The following is a 10604-nucleotide window of genomic DNA, read 5'->3' as shown; positions in this document are numbered from 1 at the left end:
TCCCGCTGTCCTGCAGGGTACCGCGCATCTGCTCGGTTTAAGGAGGGTCGCCAGCACATCCAGGTTCCAGCCCACGGGGAGAAAGAGAGAGAGACCAGGAAGAGTGATGCCCAGTGAAGACAGGAAACAGGAGCTGCTCACATCAGTTCTGCTCACAATTTATGGGCAAAATTGTAATCTTATGTCCAGACAGGGAAGCTGGGAAGTAAAGACTCTAGATGAGTGACTTTACATCCAGGGAGAAAAGAAGACAGCTTTGGAGAACACTGGCCATCTGCCGCGGGTTCCTAGACTCCTCTCTGAATAGAAAACATCCTGGGGCCTGTCCAGGGGGAGCAGAGCCTGTGTGCAGACTGTCTTTGATTAGAGGAAGAAGACCCCCTACCCAGGATCCCCGGCCACGCGGCGGAGGTCTGGGGAGCTCGAGCGGCAGCGGGACCTCAGGGGTGGCAGTCACTGCATGGGACGTCAACATGCCCAACCCTCCCCTTCCTCGTCGGCCCTGCAGCTCAGAAAACGTCCAGATGCATTTTTGTTTTCACACCTAAATTTTCCCATTCAGCTCTTTGCTCACCACGCAAGAACATGCAAGCAGCAGGTGACCAGGGATCCCACTGCTCTAACTTGAAGGAAGGGAAATGGACAGACAGACTGCTTCCATGTCCCCAAGACAATCCCAGTTTAGCAGCTTCCTTCCATGGGATCTTGAGCAAATTACTTATACCCTTAAGACTCACTTTGCTCACCTCTAAAATGGGAGCTAAAATACCTTGTCACATGGTTCTTATTCGAATTCATTTAGCTCATGCAGGTAAAGATTTTCGTTTTTTAAGAAACACCTGGCGTATAGATACTCAATTCATTTTCTTCTAGTTGGTGGCTTTTCTCTTGCTAAATCCCAGCCTAATAAACCATTTCTCTTCCTCAACCTGTTCAAATTCCCCCAGATGGCACCCTATAGCCTCAAGTCTTCTCTGGAAGAGTCCAGTAGCTTTGTCTTTCTCTCTCTTCCCAACTCCTGCCCCAGCCTTATTTATGGAATGCCTTGTGCTATCCACTGATTGATTGTTTCCTACGTTTGCGTCCAGCGTCACTGGATAGACGGCAAGCTCCCTGAAAGCAGCAGATACCATGTTGATTTCGGTAGCTCGTAACATCTGACACAATGGGACTGTACAATATTCACTCAACAAACATGCCATTGAGTTACGGAAATGTGAACAGATTAATGTGAGGTCTGCATGACCTAGAAAAATAAATTCTTTCAGCAGGTTCATGCCAAACGTCAGTTGATTTAGGATTTCTCTTTTTAAAGAGCAAAATATTCTGCTTATGTGGACTGAATGACTACCTTACTATCCCTGTGTAGAAGCCGAAAGTGTTGCCTAAAATTATATTGGGCCTTGGGACTTCTGGGAACTCAGGATGCTACCTTCTGGGTGGTGTTTATTCTGTGCCACAAACACCTGAATGACTGAAGTTGAAATCAATCCAGATTCTGTGTCTGGGGTTTCAGCACTTTGTGGACTGGCACGTGTGACAGAAAAATCCGGGGAATGCTTGGCCTTTCATTCCTCTGAGAATTATGCCATTTTCCAAGAAAAGCTAAATAGCTCATTCCTGTCTCACCGCCTCTTCTTCCAGCCTGGTTTCCTGAGGATATATTTTAGCCAGACTGGTGTGTGTTTTTTAATAAGCTGCTGGAAACTAAGAGCTTTAAACTTAAACTTATACTGAATGAGTGCATCACCCAATGAAGAATATTATCCTTATTTCATCTATCACAGACGAAAAACACATACACAGGAACGGTGGCCACTCGGTAGCTTTTTGCAGACAAATTCCCCAGAGTATAGCCCAAATCCGCATGAAATCTCTCAGCGCTCTTTCTGAGGGAAGCTTACTAATAAGTACCATCAGGTAACAAAGCTGTTATGTTGGCTTTTTTTCTTTCTGCATCGCTTTTATCATCGGGAGATAGGGGAACTTCATATTTCAAGGGTTTTTTGCACAGGAAATCCTGGTGTGGCTTTAACACACACTGACGTCTCTTGGGGGGAAGTACAGAGTAACCCTGAAAACCTTGGGCAGAGCAGCAAAGCTCACCCGGATGGCATCCATCAGGGGCTTCCAGAAGGAGAGCAATGAGTATATAAACCACCCACCGAGATGAGCGCGCTCCAGGCCATCTGAATCCTTGGACCTTGTTTCCAAGAAGAGGCGAAGCCATGAACTTCAGAGCTTGGAGCCCAGATTCACTCCCCAAAATACAAGCAATAATAAGCTTAAATGCAGACAAGGAAAATACTCGGTTTGGCTTCAGGGGACAGTTCAGGCCAGTGTGAGCCGGGCAAGCAGAAGAGCCCGAGAATCTATAAAAGTTCTTTAGAAAAGACAGACTCTGGTCAGCAGAGGTGGCCAGGCAACGTATAAATGTGCTCTGCCTCCCAAGCTGAAGACAAAGCCCCCCAGTACGTCCCAGCTGTTCCTGGAACTTATACATGACAGTGAGACATATTTTTTAACTTCTATATTTTATGTTCTCTATGGTTTTTTCATGGAGATGCACTGTTTTCATAATCAGGACAAGAAAAAATTAAAATTACAACCTTTAAAAAAAAGATAAAACCCTACCCCTTCCTCAAAATGATGAAACCAGCAAAGGCTCCCAAGAGCTGTTGAACTGGGCCTTCACCACAGAGGAATAAAACTGAGTGGGGGGCCGGGAACGGACCAGTGGGTCCCTGAGCACGGAGCAAGGGTAGCGCTGGCAGAGCAGAAGGCATCGACAGGGAGAAGCGTCTCCGCGGCCGCAGTAAGATGCTGGACCCTTCCGGGCAGGCTGTGGGGAGCTTGCTGAACTGGCCTGTGGACGGGCAGGTCCTTGTGGCCCCCGGAATCCGGGAGGCACTGAGGGCTGGCCAAGCAGGATGGCAGGGTCAGAGGGCATGCAGCGGAGGTGCACTTGTTTTATCACATATAGCGATGCACGTATGGTGAGGGTGCATACATCACGTGCCTTATCAATGAGTAACTGAGTCACAGGGAGCGACGCAGCCTGAAACCCCAGGACATTTAGTCCAAAAGTGCGCAGGTGACAAGGCACCACTGCTGACGCTCTAAGCGTGGAAAAGACGGCAGGTCCCACGGCACTGCCTTCTGACCACGGTGGCAGTCAGGGTCTGGTGGTGGAAGGAGGCGCCTTCAAGTGGGTGACTGGGAAGAAGCTAACGGGTGGTCTGTTTATGGAAGGGTCCTTAAGATTAGGAAAACCAAACCCAGGAAGAGCAGTTCCCGTCCCGGGCTTGAAGCAGCCGTGGGCAGGACTGATTCCTAACCAACAGAAAAGCAATTGTGTCACCCCTGGGCCGGCACAGGGGATGGGGCCATAAGCACCCGGAGCCCACCGTCCTGCTCCCCCATTTAGGGTCCTGACCCAGACAGACCCTGAGGGCAAAGAGGCCACTGATGACGCACCTTTGCCGACCTCCCTCCCCAGGGCTCCCCACACCACAGCGAGGTAAAGAGGGGGTTCTGGAGGGGCACACGGAAGATGTCCAGCCCACAGACTGTTGACTTTCCTATCATCTTCCTTTCCCATCAGACCGTAAGCTCCCGCAGGACCAGGATGCAAACAGTGTGTTCCCTGCTGTGTCCCAAGTACCCACAAGTAGCCACACACAGTCGGCACGCAGGGAATATTTGTCCAATGGCTGCATAGGAGCACAGAAGAAAACCGCTCACCCAGGATTTACCAGCAAGGAGGTAACAAGACAAGCAGCATTTTATGAAAGGTAAAAATAGTCCTTACCAGGGTGTTTCCCTAATGTAAACACGTTCTTATTTTGGCCATTCTGCCCAAAGCAAAAAACAACCGACATATATAAGAAGGAAAAGAGAGAAGAGTAGAAGAGTTGCTGAAAAGATTATATTTATGCTTTGCTTGGAGTGAAGAAAGGTTTGGGGAAAAGGTACTGAAGAATTTTAAATGGCCTTTAAAAAAAATACGAGAAATAATCTTTCTCCTAACTTTCAGACCTGTGGTCTAGGAAGGAGGGGACAGTTGCCAGGATTATTAAAGAAACTCTGTGTAAAACGGTGGAAAGATGTCAGGTTGTGGGTTTCTCTGCCATGGGAAGTTTTGGAGACCAGCGTTGTCTGGATTTGATGACAGGTAATGACATTAACTAATTACAAAACTAACCACATTTGGAGCGGTGGAAGCTGAGATCGTGATAAGCATAATCAAATCCCTGACTTCAGGGCTTCGGGAATCAGAGGATAAGTTTTCTCCCTTTGCAAAGCTTGACCAGATGCCTTTCGGAGCCCTTTGTCTGAATATTTTGGAAGCTACAGACACCAACGAGAGTGGGAACCAGCGTTCTGAACTGCATCTTCCAGTGGTTGGATTGGCACCAAGCAAGGGCACCACGGGGATGCTGTGTGGGTCCCAACTGACTGAAGACGAGCCTTGCCCACCCCCCGTTATCCAGAGCTCCATCAGGGTAAGTGCTCGGCCCCCCACCCCCTTTCTCTTCCCCTAAAAGCCTGAAGACCTGTACCTCCCAACCCCCATCACTGGCTGGGTCATCTTAGACAAATTCCAATCCACTGGAGACTTCGTTTCTTCTTCTACAAAGCAGAGATCAAAATATTGGTCCCTTTTGCCTCAGCAAATTGATGTGAGAATCCAGTGAAATAGCACTTACTCTGTGTGTTATAGACTGTTATAAATATAAACAGTATTGCAGGATGAAGCCAAATTACAGACCAAGTACCTATGATACAAACACTGCAATTATCAGGAAGGTAAGAATCCTTAAAATAAAGAAGCTGGACACCTTCTTTCTAGTGGTTAGTGACCTCCATCACTTTCCCGCTTCCCTCTTCCCCTCCCTGGTCCCCTGGGAGGAAAGAGAAGAGGCGTCAACCTCCTTCAAAGCGTCTCCAGCCCTTTAAGGAGCCAGCAGAGCTGTGAGCCAGGCCGTGGAAAACGCCCTGGTCACTCTTCCCATCCAGTAACATTCCTGAAGCCCCAACATAAAACTTGAAAGGAAATGAAATCTTAAAGGGAAACACTCTATATAAAATAGATAACTAATGAGAACCTACTGTAGAGCACAGGGAACTCTGCTCAGTGCTCTGTGGTGACCCGAATGGAAAGGGAATCCAGAAGGGAGGGGATATTTGTATATGTATGGCTGATTCACTTTGCTGTACAGTAGAAACTGACACAACATTGTAAAGCAACTGTACTCCAATAAAAATTAATTTTAAAAAAAGCCAAAAACTCAAAGGTCAAGTATAAGATGATCTTACAGTTCGTATAGATAAATATGCCAATTGTATAAGGAAGGGCAAAATGTGGATGCCCTGGGGAGAAAAGTATAGTAGGAAAATTTGTTCAGAAGGGAATTACTGCAAATTTTAGCTTTTATTAAACTCCGACTTAAACTTCCATTAATACATCTTTTAAAGCACTGAAACAATATTATTTTCCTTAAGTTCAAAATACATTCTTTTTCAAAAAAAAGAAAAAAACCCTATCTTTCAGTCACTTGGAAAATTATCTACCTCTGCTTTCTCTCTCTTACCAATTCACTCTTCCTCGATTAAAGCCATCCTTTGAGTTCAACCTCACTCTTTGGAAACCAGGCAATCACTTAAGAAAGAGAAAAACATTAAGAGGTCCAGATTTCAATTAACTTTGCCATTGATTTTTGTGTAATTCTGGGGGAGGCATTATTCTTTGGGTAAAGGTGAGGGGGCAAGGAACTCACAGATTAATGAAGGTTCTAACGTGGGCAGTGGGCAAGGGCTGAGATCCCCACCGTCCTGGTCCCCAGGCCCTGATGAAAAGCAGAAATATTAGGAAAACGGCCTGGAAGAGAGGCCTGCTGCTGTCCTGCCCCTGACAGAGGCAGGTCCACCATTCATGCAGAAAAGTCTGGGTGAAGAGCACGTCCTTGTTTCCTTTTAATGTTATCTACGTATTTAGTGCTTCACAGAATTCCCTCATTTTTTCACTGGTCAATCAAGTATGTGTGCAGCCTTTTCCTTAAGCTGCGATTGTTTCCCAATCATTGAATGCATATCCTTCATAACGAGAGACCCCTGGGTTAGCACATGCCCGCACACGTGCACGTGCTGCATAAACAGAGGCAACCGCTGATACAGATATAATTTTTAATGTGCTGTGTCACTGGCTGTGTCCTGGAGGACGTAAGTCTCTGTGAAAATAGATTTAAAACAACAGGCAGTTTAATCAGATAGACGCACAGCACTCACCTCTGCCCCCTGGAAATATGACTTTGGCATAACGCCTGGGGGCGGGGGGAGCTCACGGAAACGCGTGCCTTCTGAGCAGCAGAGTGAAAGCAACTGTCGTGAGAACCCTTTCCTGGGGAGGTTGTGAGGGGATCTGCTGGTGTGACAACCGTGAGGGAGAAGGTGATACTCACCGTTATCAACAGGTTAACTGTTAGAACTGAGCAGAAGAAATGGGGTGTAATTATAAATGATGCGCTTTGGAAGGTTCATTCCAGCTACATGGGACCTGTACTAGGGCCTCTGTTCTCCCATCCTGCCCCGGTTTGGCCCAGGAGACCCAGAAGGCACTTAGTAAATAGTCGTCGGGCCACAGAAACACCCATGTCTGCGAACCTCGGCAGCTGGGCCAGCTGGGCCTTGTGTTCCCATGTATGTGACATGAGAAGACGCAGTCACCGAGGGGAGACCTACAGAGGCCGAGCCATCTAGTGCCAAGTGCGGGCTCCCCAGCTCCTGCGGGGGCTCGGAAGGGTCCGCTCCAGGCTGGGTCCGCCTGCCGTAGTCCAGGCGCCCGTCTCTTCTACACTTCAGATCATTTGGGCCACCGCATGGGCGAGCAGAGTCTGAACCTTGGCTGTGCTCCTCTCTGACCTTGGGAGTGTTACCTTGAACGGAGCTTAATGTCGTTACCTGTAAACTGAAGGCTGTGATGTCTGCCTTGCGGGGCCGCTCCATCTGTGAGAGGTGGAGGGGGGATGCCCGTGCACACTGGCCTTTTAGTCCATGGCAATGGCTCTTCCTCTCGCCGATGATGCTGGGACTTGGATTGGACCGGGAACAGAAGCCAAATCAGGGCTTCCCGCTGAGAGACAAGAAGAGGGAACATGCCCACCTGCAGGCCAGAAGATGCTCCGGAAGTGGGTTTGGCTGGTTGGTTGTTTTGAGGAGGAAGGTTGGTGGGAGGACAGGTTGGCTGAGAATGTTCCCCAGGCTGGCGTGGCTGACTGGCACTGACCTTTCGGCGTCACCGACGGGCCTCAATTCTGCATAAAACTGTGGATATTTACATGTCGTGACGTGGGGTGGCATTTGACCTCTACAGATCTCACACAGTAGCACCCCTAGTGTGTTGATTAATGCCTTGGGGCTCTTACGGCTCCTTTGGCACTCACATAACTTCCATGTAGTCACCTGTACTCAAGGCTACCAAAAGGGCATTTCCATCAATGCTGTGCTTAGTACAACTAAAAATGATGTGTTTGTCAAAACCTAAAGTAGAAACAATCTCTAGCTGCTCAGTGATGTGAAAACCAAGGAGACAAGACACCCGTGTGCTTGAGCAGACTGTACCTGAAGCTCCAGTGCACAGTGTGAGTTTCCCCATGAGACAGAGGGAGATGACACGCCCACAGGAGGGATGGGTGCGGCCTCCAGTCCCCCAAAAAATACTCCTCCACAGCTCCAGAGTCGAAGGAACGGGGAGTGCTTTGCCTGGTAAAAGAAAACGGAGAAAAACTGTCTTCAGATATTTGGTGAGAACTTTTGTGTATAAGAGTGCGCCCTACTTCATGTGCATCAGGAAGAAAAACTAGAACCAGTCGTGGCACCTACATGAAGGCAGGTTTTGACTCAACTGAAGGAGATTTCAGCTACTGCATTGGAAGGCGAGATGCACAGCCCTGAGTGACAGTGAGCTCCATAAGCCGAAGGCGTTCAAGCTTGGGGAACGGGCTTCGTTGGAGGAGGCCCATCTCACCTGGCTTACGGGGCTGTGATGAGGGCCAAGAGGTCACAGCTTCAGACCCCCGCTATGCCTTGCTGACTTGGACACCCTGCTCTGGGCTGCCCCTACCTGAAAGTTCACCTTCTAAGCAACAGACTTCAGAGGCTGCAACCAATGAAGGCTCTTCTTGTCTCCCCATTACTGGCCTCTGCCCTCCCACCCTGGGGCTCCCCTGTCACCCTGAAGCCTGAGACCCTCCAGCAAAACTCAGTCTCCAGCCATGCTTGACCCGGAGGTAAGGGGGGAAATAAAGAGGTATTAACGTCCCCTGAGGAAAGCCGTTGAACAATCAGAGGTTGGAACTGGCAGATACGTTCTCTCCCGTTTCTTCCTCCCCTTCATCCACTGGGTCAGATTCTCCTGAGACCTAACAGTTCATGCTTTGGGAGGATGGTCCCTGCATTATCGCCCTGCAGCTGCTGTAACAAATTACCACAAATTCGGTGGCTTCAACAACAGGAATGTATTCTCTCACAGTTCTGGAGGCCAGCACTCTGCAATCAGTGTCGCCCGCCCACACAGAGCTGTCAGCAGGGGCTGTGCCCCCTCCAGAGGCTGGAGGGGAGGGTCCCTCTCTCACCTCCTGCAGCTCCTGGTGATGCCCGCATTCCTTGGCTTGTGGCCGCATCACTCCAGCCTCTGCCTCGTGGTCACACTGCCTTCTCCTCCTCTGTGTGTCAAATCTGCCTCTGTCTCTGCCTCCTTATCATAAAGACAGTTACAACTGGATGTATGACCTACCCAGATAATCCAAGGTAAGTCTCCATCTCAAGATCCTTAATCACATCCTGTTCCTGGATTGAACTCTCCACTGAAGAGACAGCACATGAGCTTTTCCACAAGCTCTCCTTTCTGGGGAACACAAAATGATACACATAAATCATTAAGAACTTGGCACACAGTAATGGTAGTAACAGTAGTAGTAATACAATAATAGTTCCCACAGTTTTCAATGAGATTTTACTTGTTTTTCTGGAGCATTGCTAAATCGCTTAAAAAGAGGCTTAGACACTGAGGAAATTGAGGTCATCTATTTCAGTAGAATTTTACACTGTGTTGAGAGATTTATTTCTCTCAATGTTTCTACAAAACATTTCCAGCGTGGGGACAATTTCTCAGTAGAATACCTGCTAAAAGATTAGAATTAGAAAAAGAAGGGTTTTCCCACAGCAAACAGAAGAAAATGCACTTCACGGCAGGAAAGTTAAATAAATTGGTTAATGCTTACAAATTTCTTAGAGAGGAAAAGTGTTATCTGTATCAGGGTTAGGTCCTGCAATGCATATGCCTTCTGTGCTGAAACAAATTGCGGTTCTGAAAACAAGAGCATCCTGGGTCCAGGGAATATCAGAGAAGTAGCACAGCTTCAAGGATGACTTGCAGGGTCAGATACACCCACCTCCAAATTCAGTCAGCAGGGCTGTGACTCACTGACGTGGGAGAAAAAGGAGAAAAAGGCATAATTTTCTACTGTACTTCCCAGAGGTCTTTGCAGTGACAACCATACCATGGAAGATTCTGGAAGGTTTTATTTTGTTTTGTTTTGATGAGGCAACTTCATTGGTACCTTTGTTTCAGAGAATCATATGACTCTTAGGTTCAAGGTTACCTGAAGAGCGTTAAGTAGCCAACGACATTGACTATTTGACTATAAGGGAAGTACCGGCAAACGTCCCTGTTAAAAGGACAAGTATCAAAAACAGAACTTTCAAGAACTTCACTTCACCTACCAGGACACAACAAATTCAATATTTTGGTTAAAGCTGCTTCCTCCAGGCACATTTGATAATCATCATTTCAAAAATTACAAGACACATCACTGAAGGAATACAATCTGATTGAAGACTGTATTGGACAGTATGGTCAACATACTGGCATGTTTCATATATGTTGCCTAATTGGACAATTCATAGTTGAAAATGTCTCTGATAGGGATTCTCTTGGACTTTAGGTAAAAAATTCTAACTTTCAGGGCTTCCCTGGTGGCGCAGTGGTTGAGAGTCCGCCTGCTGATGCAGGGGACACGGGTTCATGTCCCGGTCTGGGAAGATCCCACATGCCGCGGAGCGGCTGGGCCCGTGAGCCATGGCCGCTGAGCCTGCGCGTCCGGAGCCTGTGCTCCACAATGGGAGAGGCCACAACAGTGAGAGACCCACGTACCACACACACACAAAACAATTCTAACTTTCAAATCTTCTAAACCTAGACTCTCTCCATCTTTTGGTTGCTGGTATAATCTGCTATCATCATTTCACCATCTCTCTTTCTCTTTCCTATCTTGTTACACACACACACACATACACACATAAATACACATACACACACACATATACAAACACACACACATATATACATACACACACATACATTCACACACACACATACACACAGAGATACACACATATACACACACAAACACACACATACACTCATATATACACACATACACACACAAATACACACACACATACACATATACACGTACATACACACATACACACGTACATACACACAGACACACATACACACAAATACATACACACGTTCACAC

General features: G+C 47.5%; 1 long non-coding RNA gene across 2 annotated transcripts; it reads right to left on the bottom strand.

The window, feature by feature from the left end:
- Window positions 1-6990: 6990 nt before the first annotated feature.
- On the bottom strand, window positions 6991-9464 carry LOC132435547 (uncharacterized). Of its 2 annotated transcripts, XR_009521578.1 has the most exons (5): window positions 9282-9464; window positions 8795-8905; window positions 7621-7761; window positions 7286-7323; window positions 7037-7132 (listed from the first exon to the last, which is right to left on the bottom strand). It is a non-coding gene; the product is annotated as an uncharacterized lncRNA (long non-coding RNA). The 2 variants fall into 2 exon arrangements; XR_009521577.1 differs by having other exon boundaries at window positions 6991-7323.
- Between the last annotated feature and the right edge of the window lie 1140 nt (window positions 9465-10604).

Source organism: Delphinus delphis, chromosome 12 (genome assembly GCF_949987515.2).
Source record: "Delphinus delphis chromosome 12, mDelDel1.2, whole genome shotgun sequence".
Lineage (NCBI taxonomy): Eukaryota > Metazoa > Chordata > Mammalia > Artiodactyla > Delphinidae > Delphinus > Delphinus delphis.
This window is presented reverse-complemented; position numbering and strand designations above follow the sequence as displayed.